The sequence below is a fragment of the Leopardus geoffroyi genome, chromosome A1 (genome assembly GCF_018350155.1).
Source record: "Leopardus geoffroyi isolate Oge1 chromosome A1, O.geoffroyi_Oge1_pat1.0, whole genome shotgun sequence".
Classification (NCBI taxonomy): Eukaryota; Metazoa; Chordata; class Mammalia; order Carnivora; family Felidae; genus Leopardus; species Leopardus geoffroyi.
Genome location: NC_059326.1, coordinates 56,860,024 through 56,881,520, shown reverse-complemented (window position 1 = coordinate 56,881,520; position 21,497 = coordinate 56,860,024). Strand labels below are relative to the sequence as shown.

Sequence of the window (21,497 nt, the reverse complement as noted above, 5' to 3'; positions counted from 1 at the left end):
ATAATATTATATAAAATCTTGAGAAATTAAACCACAACTTTTCGAAATCATGTTAGAAAAGTATATCTAACACATATTTTAAAAGCGGGAGGTGCTGGGAGCCGAGTGGTTATCTGGGGTCTTTCCTTGGAGAAGGTGAAGCGGCCCACGAATGCATTTTTGTTGTTGTTGTTTTGTTTTTTAGAAACTGTTTATTTTCCATCAACCTTATTTCCTTTTTGTTTGCTCTGTAGAAAAGCAGCTTAAGACCATTCAGTGGTTGTTCCTACCCATTCAGTGGCCTGAGCAGTGGGAGCTGCAAACCAGTCTTCAGTGCCAGGCTGAGCACTCCAGTTTCAGTAGGAAACTGCTGAATAGGCACAGAGGGCACCTGAAAGCCTTCACACTAATCTGCGACTTCATGTTGAATAGCGGTGAACTCAGGAGCTGGAGCCGTCCATTCACCCTGAAATTCCTCCTTGGTCACATCCTTTTCAGCAGCATCCTGCTCTTCCTTTTCAATCTCTTCAGGATCTCTGTAGAATTAGAGGTCAGCCATGACGTCCCATGGGTGTTTACGAAAAATGGTGCCACACATGCATAGAATTTCCAGGGGGCCAGCATCCACCACTTCAGACCCACCCAGTGAGCTCTCTTGTTGTTGCAAGGGATGGCAATGTCCACATGGCACAGAGCAGAGTCCGTGTTACACAGAGCGAAGGTAGGCAGGTTAACATAAGATGCCTTTTGGTGCCTTTTGGTGGCTCGGTAGGCTAAGTGTCCAACTCTTGATTTCAGCTCAGCTGATGATCTCATGGTTTGAGTTTAAGCCCCACATTGGGCTCTGTGCTGACAATATGGAGCCTGCTTGGGATTCTCTCTCTCCCTCTCTCTCTCTCTGTGCCCCTCCCCTGCTCATTCTCTCCTTCTCCCTCTCTCAAAATAAATAAATAAACTTTAAAAAAATTAAAAAAAAATAAAAGTATGGCATAGTTTATTTATTTACTATTTAGTTTTCATGAGTCAGGCTTTGCTTCATGATAATGAATTGTATGTGGTTTGTGCTCTAGGGAAAGGTCAATGGGACAAACGTAAGTGACACATCAAGAATATGTAATAAAATCTCAAAATGTAGATTATGTTACGGATAAAATTAAATGCCCCAAAAGAGTTTAAAGTAACAGATGGTCAACAAGAAAAAAATGGAATTCAGATAATTATTTATGTTATTTATTAGGAGATAGAATTTTAATCTAAACCTCCATATAAGGTACACAAATATGGCTGACAAATACAAGATTTTCTAAAGTTCATGGGACATATAATGGAAAATTTTTATATGCAAAAAAGATAGTGACTAATAATAATGTTACATGCATGAAGTCATTCTGAGATCATGTTCTAAAATGTAAGAACTTATAAATAAGAAAATCTGAGAAAAAAACAAAAAACCACACACACACAAAATCTATATCTATATCTATATCTATATCTATATCTATTAATCAGATATTGCATCTAAAGGTGATTTTCTAATTTAATAGAAATCCTCAATCAGTTTGAGCACATGACAATGAAATTCTCTCATATGATACATATATGATATATACACTTCAAACATTTAAAGTAACTATATTTTAAATCTCTGAGACAATAATATCAATAATCTCAAAAAATATGAATGTGTATTAATTATTTATTGCTGCATAACAACCATACCCAAATTTTGTAGATTTAAAAATGAACTTTAATTCATTTTATTATTATAAAATAATAAATAAATATTATATTTATTATTAATTTTGTTATTAATAAACCTACTAGCCCAATATGCTAACCTAATGGTTTTAGTTGTTCTTCTGGCTTCTGCTGTGCTCACTCATGCCTTAGGGTTAAGATGGCAAGAATACTGCAGCCTGGCTGATCTACAATAGCATCCAGGTATGGAAGTTGGCTGGCTGTCAGACAGATGGCCTTGTTCTCATGGCATGGTAAATATCCTAGGAAGCAATATAAAATACACAAAGCCCTTAAGGCCTAGACTTATATGACTCATTGATATTCTATCACTCTGACTCATCATATTGGTCAAAGCAAACCATAAGTTTAGCCCAGATTCATCTGTAGAGAAAAACAGATACCAACTTAATGTAAATATAAATTCAAATGGCATGGGTCATGAGATACAGGGAGAAGCCAATTTATCATGCTCTGCCCCATGGTCCCCAAAATTTACCTCAAGAATATCTAAAGAGACATCCAATCATGGCATCAAGTTAAAAATCCAAAATCTTATGATCTACATTAGTACAGATGGAATTGTTTAGATGCATCATTTCTTGACCTGGGGACCTATGATTTAAGAAGACAATTGATCTGTCACCCAATACACCCAAGATACAGTGATGAAACAGAGGCAGGATAACCACAACAGATATGCATTCATCATGGGAGAGAATGAGGGTTACAAAGCAGTCACTATGGATTTCTATGGAGAAATTCTGAAATACACCTGAACATATATTGCTAGGTGAGTCTATCCCAACAGTGAGAGTGTTACATGAATAGACCTCCTTTCTGCCTCCTGGATGTGTCTCTCCAGTGCACTGACTTAAGTACTCCTGATTTTTCTTTGTGGGATATTCTTTTTTGTTTTTTCAAAAATAATTTGAAAATAACCCCATTCATGTCTGCAGTTCTCTAATTCTTAGGTATCAAAATCAAGCTAATTGAAGACGTTAGTTGGTATTAAAATAAGTAGAAATGTATCATCTATAGGAATCTGTAACCAGAGTAACCAGAGTGGCCTGTACCTGGATTAAGTACTTAAAAAAACGTTTAGTATTCACCCTTAACAATGGCATGTAAAATTTATGTAAACTCAATAAATAAATTTAAATGGTCTTATATTGCCAGAATGTATGGGTTATAGACAAAATGATATGGCACTGAGATGAATGACTCTCTTTTGAGATAGTGACACTCTATTCTGGGAGATCTGGAGCACCACATACTCAAAACCACAGTGATGCTTTTAATTTATAGCTTCATCATTTCAAGTTTCAAACAGAAGCATATCAGCACACAAGAATGAAAGTTGATTTAGTATTGTTGCAGATGCTTTGGGATACTCTTTGTTCATTGCCCTCATTAGTTACTTTTGAAAAAAATTGCCTATGGTAAAAGCTTTCTCAAGTTGATTTCTATTCCTGGAAAATCAGGGAGTAAGAAACCTTTTTATATTCTAAAAATTTCCAGTCCCTTTTAGCCCTACTGGAGGCTGGGCTCTTCACCAACAAAACTCATTTAATAAATTTGTGAGCTTCCTGTGTTTCTGATTATAGTAAATTCCATTTGATAAAAGCCAAACCCACATAGAGCAAGCCCAAGAATTCTGAGTTCCTTTCTCTCAAACTGGATTAAATATGTGACATGTAATGACTATAATATAGCTCTAATTATCTGAAGTTTAAGTGTAAATATTCAGTTATAATGATCTGATTTGAGAAATTATTTTTTTCAGAATAACTCACCTATTAAAAAACTAGAAATACTAAAAATTAAAAAGATAAAACAAAAGAGTGAATAAAATTTTCTTGAAAACATTTTAGACAAAAGGACTTGTGTTGCAAGAGGCTAGAAAAAAGAAAATTCAAGCACGTGGGCTTTTTATTTAGTACTACTTTCACCTCAGGGCATCTACAAACTGTAAAGTGGTAGCTGGGAGACTAAAAAGCAGAGATTTTGAAAAGCTCTTGTGGCTAAGGCAAAACCTTCACTTCAGTGGATACCAAAAAAGAGTTCGAGAAAGCACCCTGGATTTTTCTGTTGAGACAAGTTAGGAGTAAGACTGAATTGAAAATTTAACAACCATCCTAAAGCCTGAAACCTAGATTAAGTCATTTATATCCTGATTGATTTTAAGAGTTTGTTCCTCCTTCGCTCCTTAGCAACACAAAAAAGTCCTTCTTGGGTGTAGAAAATAGTATCCTGTGCTCGAAATGTTTCTGTGTAAGTAAGCAATTACATCTAGCATTGAATCAGGAAAAAAAAAAAATACACAAATGCACAACAACTGACTAAAAAAAAAAAGAGAACAACAGAAACAGATGAAAAGTATTCAGACATTCTGATCAGATATTAGCGTATTCAAATAAGAACTTTGAATAACTGTATTTAATATGTTTTGCAAATTAAATGACAATGTAGGGAATTATAAAAGATAACTGAAAACTTTGAAAGAATCAAGAATTGATAAAAGCGAAAAAAAAATATTAAGACTTCAATTGATGGGCTATCAATCAGTTACATGGCCACCTTCACCACTGCATAAAGGATGATGAAAGAAATAAGACACAACTGGTGACATATAAGAAAATGAAGACATTCTCTACACTCTGACATTCCACATAAGTACACTACCCTTTAGTTTACTGAAATGCATTGCATCATCCTTTGGTTAAAGCAGGATGCTAGAAATCCATCAGCAAGATACAGATGGTGCTTGCCACCTCCACCACAAAAAAATTACATTTCAATACTATTTAACCTGTGTATTTCCTCCCTAATTTAACAAACTTTATCTGTAAACTCATGTGATAAGTATCTAGAATTAACATTAACAAAGTGAGAATGGTGTGTATGGATTTTAAAACATAAGCTACAGAGACTTAGACGTGTTTTACTTTGAATTCTGCAATGTACCATTAAAATGATTTAAAAATATACCCATGGAATTCTAAATCAGAAGTTCGTGTTTGTAATCTCGTTTTACAGCTTAAAATGTTGATAAATCACATACTTACATACTGTATATAAGATATTAGAAATTGTTTTATAGAGGGAATATAGTCATACCTATTTTATATTAAGTAGGGATTCATAATAAATGCAAAAATGCATGACTAATATCAACCCATCTCAGTGAATGATTTATTAATATTCTCATTATAATGGCAAATTAAATGTGGATGATGTAGCACACAGCAATTCATTCTGAAAGAATGAACAAATCAATATTGATGGAACAGAGGGATCAGAGCAATGACTATTTGGAGATAAGCCTAAAATGAACGGAGGAAGCTGTTTACGAATAGTCCAGAATGTCATACTAAAGAGTAATTTTATTTGACTAACTCCTATGTATCCTTTTTAAAAAAAATTTTAATGTTTATTTATTTTTTTTTGAGAGAAAGAGCATGAGTGGGGAGGAGCAGAGAGAGAGGGAGACACAGAATCCGAAGCAGGCTCCAGGCTCTGAGCTGTTAGCACAGAGCCCAACTTGAGGCTCAAACCCACGAACCGTGAGATCATGACCTGAGCCCAAGTCGGACGCTCAACCGACTGAGCCACCCAGGCGCCCCGGTATGTATCCTTTCTATTGCAATTTTGACATCACTATTTTCAGGAAATAATTATCTGACTACCTCTAGCCCCAGATATGACTTCTAAAACTTGGATTCTAACAGCTAACTCAAAATTAAGCTAACTCAAAATTTCATTTGCATTTTTTTCCATATCACCAGCCCTATTTATCATGGTTCAAACCTATAAGACACTATTTTTATATCCACCTGTTTATTCCTATGTTTCTTACTAACAACCCAAAGTCACTGCTATTACCACCTTCATTTATTCTCTAGATTCAGTGTATCCCAGGTCTAGTCTATTAATTTTTTAAATGTTTTATTTATTTTTGAAAGAGAGGGATAGAGAGAGGGAGAGAGGGGGGGAGGGGCAAAGAGAGCCGGAGACAGAATCCGAAGCAGGTTCCAGGCTCTGAGCTGTCGGCACAGAGCTATACGCAGGGCTCAAGCCCACAAACCGCGATTTGGTAACCTGAGCCAAAGGCAGATGCTTAACTTATTGAGCCACCCAGGCACCTCTCCCAGGTCTAGTCTATTAATTTTCTGCTTTCTGAAATATATTTACTTGTTTCTATTTTTATTTGCTCCCCCAAACTCCATGAGTTTTCACATTTTATCTTAATACACTCCATTCTCCTCTCCCTGCATATACTATCGACTTCTCTGCATACCCAGCATGACCTACTTTAGTACACATCCAAATGTGTTACTCCCATTTTGACATGCTTTGGTGAATTCCCATGCACTTAAAATTCTCATCATGGCCTAAAACACTATTTATGATGAGGCTCCTGATGATGTCTCCAATCTTATTTTTTACATAATTTTTTCTTTGTTGTCCACCTACCCCGATAGTCCCCAGATCAACTCCCATACATTACATGCTTCAGATAATTTAGGATTTAAGTTAACAACCTAGTTTATATCTTTATGTATTTTTCCCCATATGTCTGTCAATTTCTTCTCTCTTCCTCTGTTTCTTTGTCTCTGCCTGTCTCTAAACATACACATGATATATACATATACATATACATATACATATACATATACATATACATATGTATATACACACATATACATATACATATACATATACAAATATATATACACACATGCGTGTGTGTGTATATACATATATTATTCTTCACATGAAAGTGTGTGAGCCATATGTGTCTATTATACTCTGATAACTGTCTTTTTTTCATAAATTATGCCAAGAGCTTACTGAGCTCACTTGGCATAAAAATGTATCCTCCTTTTAGTTCTTGAAAAACTACATTTTAAAAATAATTACTTATTTTTAAAGATTTCTAGAAAGTAAAAATAGCTAATCTATAAATAAATAAGAATCTCACTTATAGTAGATATTTTTTCCAATTACACTGGATTGTAAAAACACTAGGAATTATGAGGAAATACTAATTTAATACTTCATTATATTAATTTAGTAGAATTTAATACCATGGTACAATATCAACTAAAATTGAGGGCAAAAATAAAATATACTTCTACATATGCAAGGATTCAGATATTGTTCTTTATTCATACTTTCTTGTGAACTTTATTAAGAGCCAGAATGAAAATAAAAACCATGCAAAGGTCAGGGTAAACTGCTCCTCTCAAGAAAAGAGAACCAAAGACAATGACCTAAATCATATAGTCTAATTGAAAGGTAAGAGTTGAGAGTTATGCACCAAACTTAGGAATGTATATATTCAAATTTCAGAGAAAGCCATTGGGACACACAAAGGTTTACTTCCAGAATATGAATACATTGGTACCCAAAATGGAATTATTAAAGCCTGCAGAAGTCCCAGAAGACATTCCCTTCTGTAAAGCATTAAGAAATAGCTAAGTGAAGGGATTGCTCACATCTTGGATAAGTTCTGTGGTTATTCTCAACTACTAGCCAGGTATAACTATATGAGATATTGCCATTGAAGTGGGCTCCCCGATTTCACTGGGGATTATGGGATCCTGGGTTAGCAGAGACCAAGTGCCATTGTTAAATGCCAACACCATGGTGAGAACATCCACATGAAAGGAGCAGGAAGTACCCATCTCAGAATGTCTTGGCCAATATATATCTTATGTAATGGTAAATTGATTAAAGTGTCCAAAGATTAATCAGTGAAATGAGAGAGCCTTATGTTGCTAGCCAAAAAACTTGACAATATTTGTCATAAAGGAGAGTCATGAACTCTTGTCCAGTTTACAGATACAAGACAAGTTACAAATCTAGAGCCTCTTGATCTAAGGAGTGCCCATGAAAGATTATGCACGTTAGGCATTTGCATATTATTAATCTGATTTAAGTCTTTGTCACAGACACCTCAAGCTAGTGCCTAGGTGATACAGTAACTCTGTGGTCAGATTCCCCCGATGCTCCAAAGGGGGTGAACTGGTGTCAGCAAGCCTCCTTTCTGTGGAAAACTTCCTTTAGGAACCCCCTTGGGCATCTTTGTGGCAAGTTACAAGGTATGATCCACCACATAGATGCTTTCTTTTCCTTAGATTACTATGTTATTGTCTACTAACTGGACTTTAACACTACAGTAGACTCGTTTTATTTTCCATATAGTAAACATTCTTGTAATGAAAAGCTTAGTGATGATCGAACAATATAGCTAAAATGTAGCAAGTACATGGTATACACTGATGTCTGAGTACATCAAGCTGGCTCAGTTTCACATAGCATTGAACTGGCAAAAATATACTGGTTGATAGAGAGGCAAATTAAGCACACACATACATGAACTTTAAAATACTTTTCTCGGGGCACCTGGGTGGCTCAGTCGGTTGAGTGTCTGACTCTTGATTTTGGCTCAGATCATGATCTCAGGATTGTGAGATCAGGCCCCACATAGGGCTCTGCACAGAGCTTGGAGCCTGCCTGAGATTCTCTCTCTCATCCTCTGCCCCTCTACCTCACTCATGCTCTCTCTCTGTCTGAAATAAAATAAAATAAAATAAAATAACATAAAATAAAATAAAATAAAATAAAATACTTTTCTCAACAATTGATTTTATGAGAGCTATGACACCACATTATAAGGAGCATGGGAGTGGGGAATAAAATTACTCAGGCTTTAGAGAAGTTAATAATTTCATTATTTGGCTCATTTTCCCCATACATAAAGTTTCTGAATAAATAGGTTAAGTGTAATCTTTTTTATCTATATAATCATGACTATTTTATTTCTGCATATAACCCCCAATTCTATGTGTATCTACAGATATGCATTGTATTAGCTGATATCTTCTACCTATAAAAAGTACAGCTACATGATACTCAGCTACACCACTGAGCAGAATAATAGCAAACAAATGACAAATTTTATATTAAATTAATATTAAAATAGTAATAAGAAATTAATATTAGTTTAATATTAAATTCTCCAGGAATATATATAAATATATATATATATGAGCATAAATATATATATATATTTACAGATACAAGACAAGTGTCTGTAAATACTAGAGCCTCTTGATCTATATATATATTTATGCTCCTTTTTCACGTAAATGGATATGGAGTATTTTAAATAAAATTTAAGGAAAACCCAGAAACTACTGAAACCAGCTCAAAAAAAAAAAAAAATAGAAGACTGATTAGACACATAACAAGTAGAGATTGAAACAGCAATCAAAAAATATCCCACAAAGAAAAGCCCACACCAGATGGCTTTACTGTTGAATTCTCCCTAATGTTTCAAGAAGAATTGCAACAATCTTTCACAAATGTTTTCCAAAACATATTAAAGAGAAAAGAATACTTTCAAATTCATTCTGTTAAAACACTATTAACCTATAACAAAACCAGACAAGGATATCACAAGAAAACAAACGTACAGACTAATATCCTTCATGAATGTAGATACAAAACTAGGTGGCAAAATACAGTGATTTGAATACAGCAATATATAAAAAGGATTACAAATTCTGACCAAGTGGGATTTATCCCAACAATGCGAGACTGGCTCAACATACAGAAGTCAAGGAAACTAATACATAATACAAGATCATTTCAATAGACGCAGAAAAAGCATTTTGCAAAATCCAACACCATTTCAGGATGAAAACACTCAACAAAGAATAGAAGGGAACTCCTTCAACTCAATGAAGGGCATCTATGAAAAACATGGTTAGCATGACACTGATGGTGAAATTATATAAACCTCAACAACAACAACAACAACAACAACAACAACAACAACAAAAACTGAAGTCATAAACATGAAAAACATATTGATGGTTGCCAGAAGCAAGAGGTTGGGGGTGGGGAGGTGGTCAAAGGTACAAAATTCGTTATAAGAAGACAAGTCCTGGGGATGTAATGTATAGTATGGTAACTGTGGTTAACATTACTGTATTGCATATTTGAACGTTGCTAAGAGAGTAGATCTTTAAAGTTCTCGTCACAAGAAAATAAATTCTAGCTATGTTTGATGATGGTTAACTACAATTGTGGTCATTATTTTCCAATATATAAGTGTATGAAATTATTATGGTGTACACTGAAAACTAAAACAATTTTATATACAAATTATAGCTCAATAAAAATTTAACTACCAACAAAGAAACACAAATTGGAATTACTTCTGTCTTCTTGAAGTAGAGACAGAAAGTTTTTCCTGAAACTATATAAACTTGGGCTCAAGTAAATACAAAGAGCATTAGGACAATGATAGGCACATAAAAGTGCTCGATAAAAGTTTAATAAATGAAATGTCTCTGGAATTATGACTTCAACTGCATTTCAAGGCAGTAGGCTAACTTTTTCACGTGCTAAGTATGAAAACAAGTTAGATATCAATGCTTGCATTTGTTAAAGAAGTCAACTGTGGAAGTGTTTTAAATAGGGATGGAAATGTTTCTGAAAACTTGTGAGAGGATAAGAAAGCAAGCACTTACAGCTATATGAAAAGCCAGGAAGGCAGGAACAAAATTCCTAAAAGAAACATCTGAGAAAGTGCATGAAACCAAGCATCAATATAAACTTTATAGTTTAGGTTAGGACAACTTTGTTTTAAATTCTGAAGATGACTTTTGGAAATGTTAAAAATTTAGTATAGTCCTTTTGATGTATATTTTTTAAAGCCAGTTTCAGGCTAGCATCACTAATCCTATTAGCCACGCTGACCTCTGAGTGACAGTATTCTTGCAACAGTGGATACTAATCAGCTGAAGCCATTTCCTGGCTTCCCTGACCAGTCTCCCAGCGCATTCACACATTCCATAGTTCAGTCTATAAGATCAACAACAACAATCACAACAACAAAAACAAAAAAAGTGTTTCCTAAGATTAAAAAAATGCAAGGATGTCTACTCTCACTACTTTCATTCAACATTGAACTGGAGGTTTTAACCAAAGCAATTAGTCAAGTAATAAAAATAACTGACATTAGGATTGAAAAGAAAGGATAAAATGATCTTTATTTGCAGTGGACATAATTCTGTATATCAAAAATCCTAAGGAATCAAAACACACAGGTATATAATTACAGCCAATAAATGAGTATAGAAAGTTTAGAAAAGATCAGTACACAAAAATGAATTGAAAATCTACATGCTAGCAATTAGCAATCTTTTTTCTCAAAAATTTTTAACGTTTATTTATTATTGAGAGACAGAGAGGCACAGAGCGTGAGCAGGGGAGGGGTAGAGAGAGGGGAAGACACAGAATCTGAAGTAGGCTCCAGGCTCCAAGCTGTCAGTACAGAGCCCAATGAGGGGCTTGAACTCACAAATTGTGAGATCATGACCTGAGCCGAAGTCAGACACTTAACCAATGGAGCCACCCAGGTGCCCCTAACAATGAGCAGTCTGAAACTGAAATTAAGCAAGCAATCCCATTTACAACAGAATAAAAATGAATAACACTTGGAAATAAACTTTATAACTGTAAGATGTATGTACTCAATACTACAAAATACTGCTTAAAAAATTAAAAAAAAATTTTAAATACATGGAAAGACATTCCATGTTTATGAAATAGATACTTAATATTGTTCAGACAGTAATACTTTGCAAACTGACTTACAGATTCAATGAAATCCTTACCAAAATTTCAAATGCTTTCTTTGCAGAAATTGACAAGTTTATCTTAAAATTCATATGGAAATGAAAAACACTCAAATAGTTTTGACTATTATAATAGCCAAAACAATTTTAAAAGAAAAAAAATGGGTAATAGGACTCACACTTTCTAATTTCTTTTTTTTAATTTTGTTTTAATGTTTATTTATTTTTGAGTGAGAGAGAGAGAGAGAGAGAGACAACATGAGTGGGAGAGGGGCAGAGGGAGAGAGAGACATAGAATCTAAAGCAGGCTTCAGTCTCTGAACTGTCAGCACAGAGCCAGACGCGGGGCTCAAACTCACAAAACGTGAGATCATGACCTGAGCTGAAGTTGGACGCTTAACCAACTGAGCCACCCAGGCGCCCCTCTAATTTCAAAATTTAATACAAAGCTAGAGTAATCAATACAGGTGGGTACTATTAGAAGGACAGATTAACAGTCAATGGATTAGAACCGTGAGTTGATAATAAACTCTACTATCTGTGGTCAACTGATGCTTTCCAAATGTTCCAAGAGAATCCAATGAGATAAGAATAGCCTTTTCAACAAATGGTACTGGAACTACTGGATATCCACATGCAAAGGAATAAAGTTGCATCCAGATCTCACACCATATACAAAATAACACAAAATTGACCAAAGACCTAATGTAAGAGCTAAGACTATAAATATCTTACAACAAAACATGGGCATAAATCTTTGTGAACTTAGATTTGGTAACGGTTTCAAAACACAACTAATAAAATAAAAAAATAGATAAACTCGACTTCATCAAAATTAAAAATGTTTATGCTTTAAAGGATACTTTAAAACAACCCATATAATGAGAGCAAATATTTACAAATTATATATCTGATAAGAGACTAGATCCAGAATACATAAAGAATACTTGAAAATCAACAATAAGAAATGACTCAATTAAAAAGAAGGAAAGACATCTGAATAAATATTTTCCAGAGACGTTGTACACATGGCCAATAACCACAGAAAAGATGCTCAACACCAGTAGTCATCAGGTAAAAGTAAAAACCACAAAGAGGATAGCCCGAGTGTCCAATAACAGATGAAAGTAGAAACAAAATATAGTATACACTGCCAATGGAATATTATTCAGCCAAAAAAAGAAATGAAGTTCTGATACATGCTAAAAACATGGATGAACCTTGAAAACATTATGCTTAGCAAAACAAGTCATACACATAAGGACAAATAAAATATGGTTTCAGTTATACGAAACATCTAGAAAATAGGCAAATTCATAGAGACAGGGAGGAGAGGAGAATGAGGAGTTATTTTTTAAGGGATACTAAGATTCCCTTTGGGGTGATAAAAAAAATTTTGAAAATAGATAATGGTGATGGTGAGGCAACATTGTGTTTATAATTAAAACTACTAAATAGTATAAAAATGTTTAAAATGACAAATATATGTAAACACATTTATATATCATAAATATGTATATATTCTAAATACATATGATAAATATGCATATATTATGAATATATATCCTAAATATATATTCAAAATATATATTATAATATATAATAAATATATAATATATATAATGTATATTAGAATATCTACTACAAATATATATATATATATATATATATACATATATATATATATATATAGCACAACCCCTGCCCCCAAATGAGATATAATTTATTATTTCACACTCACTAGATGGCTATAATCATAATATCAGGCATTAATAGATGTGGCAAGATTGTCAAACAATTAGAACCATCATGTATTGTTGATAAGAGTGTACAATGAAGCAGCCATCTTGAAAAACTCTTTGGTAGTTTTTCAAAAAGTTAAGCATAGATTCACCACATAAAACGGCAATTTCACTCGAAGGTATGTACGTAAGAATGCCAAAAACATGTGTCTGCACAAAAATTTATATCAGAATGTTCATATTAATCATCATAGCCAAAAACTTGAAGCAATTCAAATGTCTATTGATAAAGGATAAATAAAATGCAGTATATCCATACAAAGGAATATTTTTCTGACATAGAAAGAAAGATCTGAAACATTCACAACACAAAGTAACCTTAAACATTTTAAGTTCAAGCAGCCAGAAACAAATGACCACATATTGTATTATTCTGTTTACAGGGAACATAAAGACTAGGCAATTCCATAGAGACAGAAAGTAGGTTAGTGGTTGCCAGGGAACATGGAAAGAGTGAACTGGGCAACTGCTAATGGGTAATAAAGACAGGATAATAAAGATATTTTGGAATTAGGTAGCAGTGATCACAACAGTGATCGCAGCAGTGATCACAGCAATATCACAACTGTGTGATATTTTAGCAAGACAAAACAATCAAAAAACCACAACTGAATGTATACTTTTAAAGAGTGAATTTTATAGGGTATGGATTACATCTCAATTTAGAATTATTTCAAAAGTAATTGAAGAGAAAGAAAATGCAACTCTACCTATTCTTCAAAGTTGGAAGTTTAAATTCACTTCTTTCTTATGAGAATCTTTTAGATACATTTTCCTCTATTTTTCAAGTGAAGAACAATTGGTTTCTTTCAAGCTTACACAGTTTGAAGATGTTCAAGTTTAAATTCAGGCAACTGGACTTTATATCCCTTAGTGTGATCCCTAATCACATGGGTATGACACAAAGTTTTTTTCTGCCAGCTCCTCACTTAAACATATCTACTAAACTGTTATGTGGGTCTGGGTCTTTATTAAAAATAATTCTCTCACCTGTCTCAAAATGACCTGATACCTCCTTTTCAATACCAATCAAGCATATCTAATAGTTATATGGGTCTGGGTCTTTATTAACAATACTTCTATCCCTTTTCTCAAAATTACCTGATGCCTCCTTTTTAGCACCAATCATATTTAACATGCCCCAGGAAACCATATTCAAATCCTAAGAAATAAATTATTTTTCTCACCTGCAAACTCAATATACTTCCTATTTGGAGATTAATCATAAATAGTTTTAATCATAAATATTTTTAAATAACAATCTATAGAAACTAAATATTTTATATATATTGACAAGTCTTTGGGCAATTTGTGATCTATGTCATTCTCTTTATGTCACGTTGAACTTTAAATACATGCATGGTTGATGGCAAATATAACACCCTGTTAAATAAGCTCTTATAAGAAGAAGTTTTAACACAGGTTGTGCCACGGGGCTGGATGGTAACTGAAAGCTTACTTACTTTACCCCCTTTATGTCATTTAGTTAAGATCTAGCAGTTGTTTCATAGAAGTAGTTGTGATATCAAAGGAATTTTTCCTGTGGACCAGGTTTGATTTCACATCCTAATATGCATGGTATGGCTTATAGCCATTAGTATATAGTTTAAAGTTAAAGTTCCGTTAGAATTTTAGATGGATAATGTAGGGATTAAAATGTTGCTGTAAGAGCAGATGCATCGTGCCCTCTGAATCACTGGCTGTCTATTTGAACTCATTATATTTGCCAAATTCATCATACAGTTTGGCACATTTGATACTAATAAAAATGGAAATCTACACAACTCTAAAGCTTTCCCTAATCTTTATCCTTTCAGCACTTGACCAATGGTTTGATAGTCAATCAAATTACTAGTACCCATTTTTGGTTGAGCAATATAAACAGTACTATTCTTTTCTACATTATTACTACTTCAAATTGAAAGAAGGATATTTTAAAATATCTGTCATGCACATCATGAAAATAATGAACAGAAAAGCACTTTCTTCTTTGTTTTAACTGCTTATAAGAAAGGAAAATCACATATACACAGACTTAGAAGTCATTTTTGAAGTAATTTTGTCAACTTGAAATCTACTTTTTCTAAGGTTTCAGAGAAACTATGTGACATACTGTCAAACAAAATATTTACCCTCCATCTGAAATTTAATAGCTGAAAGAGCGTGATAATAAGATAATGTAACAAAGTGTAATGAAATTTTCAAATGCAATCTAAGTATCTTAACATTTCTTTTATTATTAGGGTGCCTGGGTGGCTCAGTTGGTTAAGAATCCCACTCTTGGTTTGGGCTGAGGTCATGATCTCAGTGTTTGTGAGATCGAGCCCTGTGTGGAGCTCTGCTCTGACAGTGCAGAGCCTGCTAGGGATTCTCTCTCTCCATCTCTCTCTACCCCTCCCTCTTTCATGTGCTCTCTCTTTCTCTCTCTCTCCAAATAAATAAACTTTAAAAATAAATAAATAGTAAGATACGGATACAACAGATATGAATTCTATACAACAGATATAGAAATCACTAAGAACTCTACAGTATCTTAAAAAGACATTGCAATAATCAATTCAAATCTCAAAGTAGATTTAAAAACCAAAGTTGAAATATATTTGTAATATTAAAAAAACTTACTATATTACACTTTTCTAAAATAGTTTAAAGTTTTCCATTATTAAAACTTTATTTATTTTGTTACTTTCCAAAGTAGTAAAGATTAGGATTTATCTCTTTCTTAGGATACAATTTCCAAAAATGTACATTATAATGCACAAAAAAAGTGTGAGAGTTTCTGTTATTACACCATGTGGGCTAATAGTCAAGGGAATTAGTGATTGTATTATTTTCCTCTTTAGTTATCCTTTCCTATATCAAAAGGGTTGGAAACCTTGAATATGCACTTCACAGGATCTTTTCAGGAAGAATTTCTGTTTAGAATCTGATCATGCAGGTTCATTACGTGATTAAAAGATGGAATAGAAAGGAAAACCATTTTTGAATTCAACCCCCTCTCTCTGCACTGCTACTGTCAGGTTTTAGCCCCTATTCTCTCTCACCTGAATTACTATCCATCATAATATGTCCCCCTGCTTCTACTTCTATCTTCCATGGTCCATTCTCAACTTAGTAGCCAGCCAAAGTGATTTTAACATAAAGCAAATTGTGTTCCTTTTTAAATCAAGACCTCCAGGGTCTTCTGTTTAACAAAGTCAAACCTAAAACCCTCATATTCCCATGAAATCCTTTCTCCTCCAATGACCTGACTTCCTCTTCTACTTCTCTTCATCAGTTGCCCTGTAACCACAATGTCCCCTTGTACATCCTCTTTTGCAAGCATGGAGGAAATCCTAACTTCCTGCTTTGGTAATACCTTTTAGTGTCATCCATCACCTTCAAATTCCCAGTGCCAATGTCTATTCAGGTCCTCATATGTGTTGTCTGGATTACTATAAATCTCCTATTTCCCTCCTAATCTCTAATTTTTTGCTAGTCCATTGAAATTTACACCTTACTTACCAGAATGATCTTCGAAATTATTATTCTGACCTTGTTAAGCTACTGCTCAAAAGCCTCCAATTGTACCCTACACATTTGAAGAAAGGCTTTCAGCATATTTACAATTGAACCTCTTCAGTTCTATCACATGTCTATGATCATTATACTGATTTCTTCATTTATAGAGTAAATTCTGACATCATGTTTCAAGACTTTTGTGTAAATTATTGCTATTGCTAAAAGCCCGTCTTATTTCTCAATTTCTACCTTTCTCACTTTGGCCTAGATCCATTTGCTATTTAACGGATCCACTAATGAGCCTTTCTGAGTTATTCCATACTTCTCAGATGCATTTAAATTCCTGTTGATGGCATTTTCAACGATCTCCCTGGAAAACAGGGACCATTTTTTTTTATTTTGTTTTTAAATCGTAACTCTCAATATAACTTAGAGCTATGGTTAGAAAATAAATGGCCTATAAATAATATGTCTGGCTGTCACTTTCCCCATTAGCTGCATGGTGATAATAATATTTAGCCTGTCTGCCTTGCAGCATTGTTAGATTTAAGTAAGATGCATGGGATACACTTTCTCCACTGGTAACCATCATGAAAATATATCAGTGTTATTCACTGAGAAGTCCCATTCGTGAAAGTACATTTATTAATTTTGGAAAGCTACAGCAGGGGAAAACAAAGTGAACTCAAAGTGAATTTTCTCTTGAATTAGTGTAAAGATATTTAATATCCTTTTCTATGAACGTAGACCAAAAAGGATGTGTTATTAGCGTATTTTTGAGTGACATGTCATTGTTAATCCCACCTCTGGTGCTATTATCTGGCGAATGTCATAATTTTTCATGAGATAGTATGACAAAATGATGTTAACTAAACCGTTGAGAGGTAAGGAAGGTGGTATGTCCAAAATGTGATCACTTTAACTGCCTTCAATGCAAGCATCTGAGACTAAGCCACTCTCATCTCTTCACCTGTGCAATCATAATAGCTTTTTAAAAATGCATACATCATAAGTGTTAATCCATATTGTGATTATTTTTCAAGTATATCATTTTTCTTTGTTTACTGTTTTATCTAATAAGGTTTAAAAATTAATATATATTCAACTCGATCAACATTATTTACTTTTTAACTTGTGTAATCTGTTCAATTTTTATTGAGATATAATTGACATGTAAAATTATACTATTTTGATTATATTAGATAAACAACATAATGAGTGAATATTTGCATATATTGTATATATTCTGTAGGTTGCCTTTCATTTTGTTAGCAGTTTTATGATGGTTTCCCATGAATTATTTTGGAAAAGACTAAACCAAAACTTCAGATGAAAAATATTAACAATCCTAAATCTGTCGAAGCAATTAGAATCTTTAATTATAATTATTCCAAAATAAGTACTCTAGACACATCTCTAGTGAACCCATTGAAATGTTTTTGTTTTAAAGGATAGAGAAAATGTCGTGTGTGCACAATTATATGATGGAATATTACTCAGCCATAAAAAAGCGAAATCTTGCCATTTGAGAGAACACAGATGAAACCATAAGTTATTATGCTAAATAAAATAAGTCAAAGAAATTATAAATACCATATAATTTAACCTATATGTGTAATCTGAAAAACAAAACAAATGAACAAAACAAACAAACAAAAAACAAGCAAAACAAACAGACTCTTATGCAGAGAACAAATTGGTGATTGCCAGAGGGAAGGAAGGTGGTGGGATGAGCAAAATAGGTGAAGGGGATTAAGAGGCATAAACTTTCAGATTAAATTAAAAAACAAAACAAAAAAAAAACCCTCAATTTTCTGCAGATACCTAGAGAATTATAAATGTAGAACAACTTCCCACATTGTAGCCCAACAGTACAACCTGGTAACAAGGTCCTGAAAAAAATATTATACATGCGGGGCATATATGTTATATGTAAATAATCTCCTTATAGAGCAAAAATTTCCTTCTGCTTTCCAGTTGAGCTCCCAACCTCTCCTTACTCAACGGTTGTTAGGGAGAATTGCTCTATATCAAGAGTATAATGTATCCACTGTGGCTCTCCAGAATCTAATATGGCAATGTCAGCCCATTCAATCATCAAAAGTTTGGCTAATTCTTATCCTGTTAACATATACTGCCATTTTTATGCTAGGCTTGTTTATTTGATAGCCCAGATCCCACATGGCTTCAGGAATAGAAAATCTATCTCCTGTTTAATCTACGAAGTGTGCATCAACTTGAGTTTATTTCTCTTATATTTCCTTGCATCTGGTGTGGTTGATGGTTTAAAAGGAAAATACAGGGGCACCTGGGTAGCTCAGTCAGTTGAGTGTTTGACTTTGTCCCAGGTCATGATCCCATGCTTTGTGGGTTCAAGTCCCACGACAGGCTCTGTGCTGACAGCTCAGAGACTGAAGCCTGCTTCGGATTCTGTGTCTCCCTCTCTCTATGCCCCTACCCCACTCTGTCTCTCTATCTTCCAAAAATAAATAAACATTAAAGAAAATTATTTAAAAGGAAAATACGATTTTTAAAAATTAATCCGATGATTTATTATTACGGAGAGAATGAAAATATTTCATATCTTTCTATATGCTCTTCAATCAAAGGTGATCTTTCCAAATCCACTTTTAACATTCTGAATTTATTTTTAAGTTATTAAAAGGAGGAAAATCAGAAAATCATCAAAAGAAAAATTACCAATACCATACTGTTTTGATTACTACAGCTTTCTAGTATAGTTTGAAATAAGGGAGTGTGATACCTCCAGCATTGTTTTTTCTTTCTCAAGATTGTTTTTGCTATTTTGGGGTTTCTGTGTTTCCATACAAATTTTAGGGTTCTTTGTTCTGATTCTGTGGAAAAAGTGTGCAGTATAAAAATATTGAGTCACAATGATGTACACTTGAAATTAGTAAGACATTGTATATTGATATTATTTCAATAACAAAGGAAAAAAGGAAACTTACCAAGTGTTTAATTGAATTTCTCCCCAAAATACTCAATGGTAGGACTACAATAAATTATGTTTTGGTGAATTTATAATTTAGGAAGAATGAACAAATAATATCTAAAAATATTTCCTGTTCCATAAAAAATTGAAGATAACATGAAAAGTCTTTAAGATGTTGTTTTGTTTTTCTCTACAGTGTATTTGGAGATGGTAGTGGTGTTTAAGAAAAATAAAAGTCTTTTCAGAAGTATCAGAGCAATTATTATTTCCTGGACTGTGTTTACAATAGAATCTAATGGTTTTTGGGGGATAAAAAACTAGTATAAGTTGAAAAGTAACATTTAAAAAAAATTATGGTTTAAAACATTGCTCTATTAGTTGCACAGCTCAGTTACAAGATACTTGGCTGTTACAATCATGGTGAGGGAAGCTTTAAAGTGTGAACAGTATGCTGTCCTTGGCCCAAGGGAATCTACCTCCTTGTAAAGTGAAAATGGAATGTGGGAATTGAGTTCTATTGCCAGAATTTCTGACATTCTCACAGGAGCCTCTTCTTTGGAGAAGTACATTTAATTTCCACCTGCAGAGAGGGTCCTTTAACCTTCTGCAGCAGGAAATCTAGGTTCTCAGCCCTATTCTTCCCAGAATAAAATACATAAGGCTGGGCCACCTACCTAATCATGTGTCTTGGTTGCCCTAAAGCATACAAAAGCAAAGGAATTTTCTTACTAGATTCACAACGCTGTTTTGAGGAGAAAAGAAGCATATTTGATTTGATAGAGATATTTAATCACTTTGTAAGACAAGATGTTAGTGAGGAACTTAAGTATTCCAGAGATCTTTTATCATTCCCTGCCTCATATTTTTCCTTCAAATGCTTATCTGATGAATTATATGGGCCTGTGGGCATGACCTCTAAGGAAGTTAAGGGACATCCAAAAGCAGCAAGGTAAATCATTCCACTTATAGGAATCATCTAGCAGGCAAAGATGTAGGTGTATATTTTGTTCTAAAGTCACCATTCTATCATGTCCTTCCAAACTTAAAAAAATCAGTAGTTGCCCCTCAATGCCATCAGACCAGAGCAGGGAATCTTTAACTTATTATTTAAGACCATTAAGGGAGGGACCCCTATATTATTTTCCACATTATCTACTAATGCATAGCACTATAAAATGGCCATTTTATTAAAACTGGAACTGATAGTTACTCATGCACATAATTTCATCTAAAAGACATGTCTTCCCATATTCTAAAACTGTACTTCTTCTGGGAAGTTTCCATTAACTACCTCATTCTATGTCACTTTAGATTTGTCCTGAATTTTTATGGCACTTAATCAAGTCTCTTTTCTTTCCTTGTTTTGTTATTTAAGTATCTTTTGCATGTACCCATAGCGCACATGCACACACACACATGCACACACACACACACACACACACACACACACTGCTTTTGTAAATCTATAGTAAAGAAGTAGAGGGTATTTTATTCCAGTAGTAAGCGCATTTTAAAACTTATTAAACTGCTATTTTCTACCAAGATTTTAGATACATTTTAAAATCCTAATTCTCACTGTAATAGGTAATTTCATCTCATTCTTTGAATAAGGAAATCAAAATGTGGAAAGCTGATATGCCTTGCAAATTTGCAAAGATATTTAAACGTCAGAATCATTCCAGATAGGTCCATCTAATTTCAAAACCCTTTTCTTTCTAGTTTCATTGTAGTACAGACCATTTTGTTTCTCAACTGAATTTTTTGTCATCAATGTCTTCAATGGCTTCTGCATAATTTCAATACATGATGGTATATACATAGCATATTCATATAATGGATACTCAATAAATATTTGTAGAGTGATGACTA

At 33.6% G+C, this 21,497-nt stretch overlaps 1 pseudogene; it reads right to left on the bottom strand.

The window, feature by feature from the left end:
* Positions 1 to 242: 242 nt before the first annotated feature.
* LOC123609589 lies at positions 243 to 14,327 on the bottom strand (annotated as a pseudogene).
* Between the last annotated feature and the right edge of the window lie 7,170 nt (positions 14,328 to 21,497).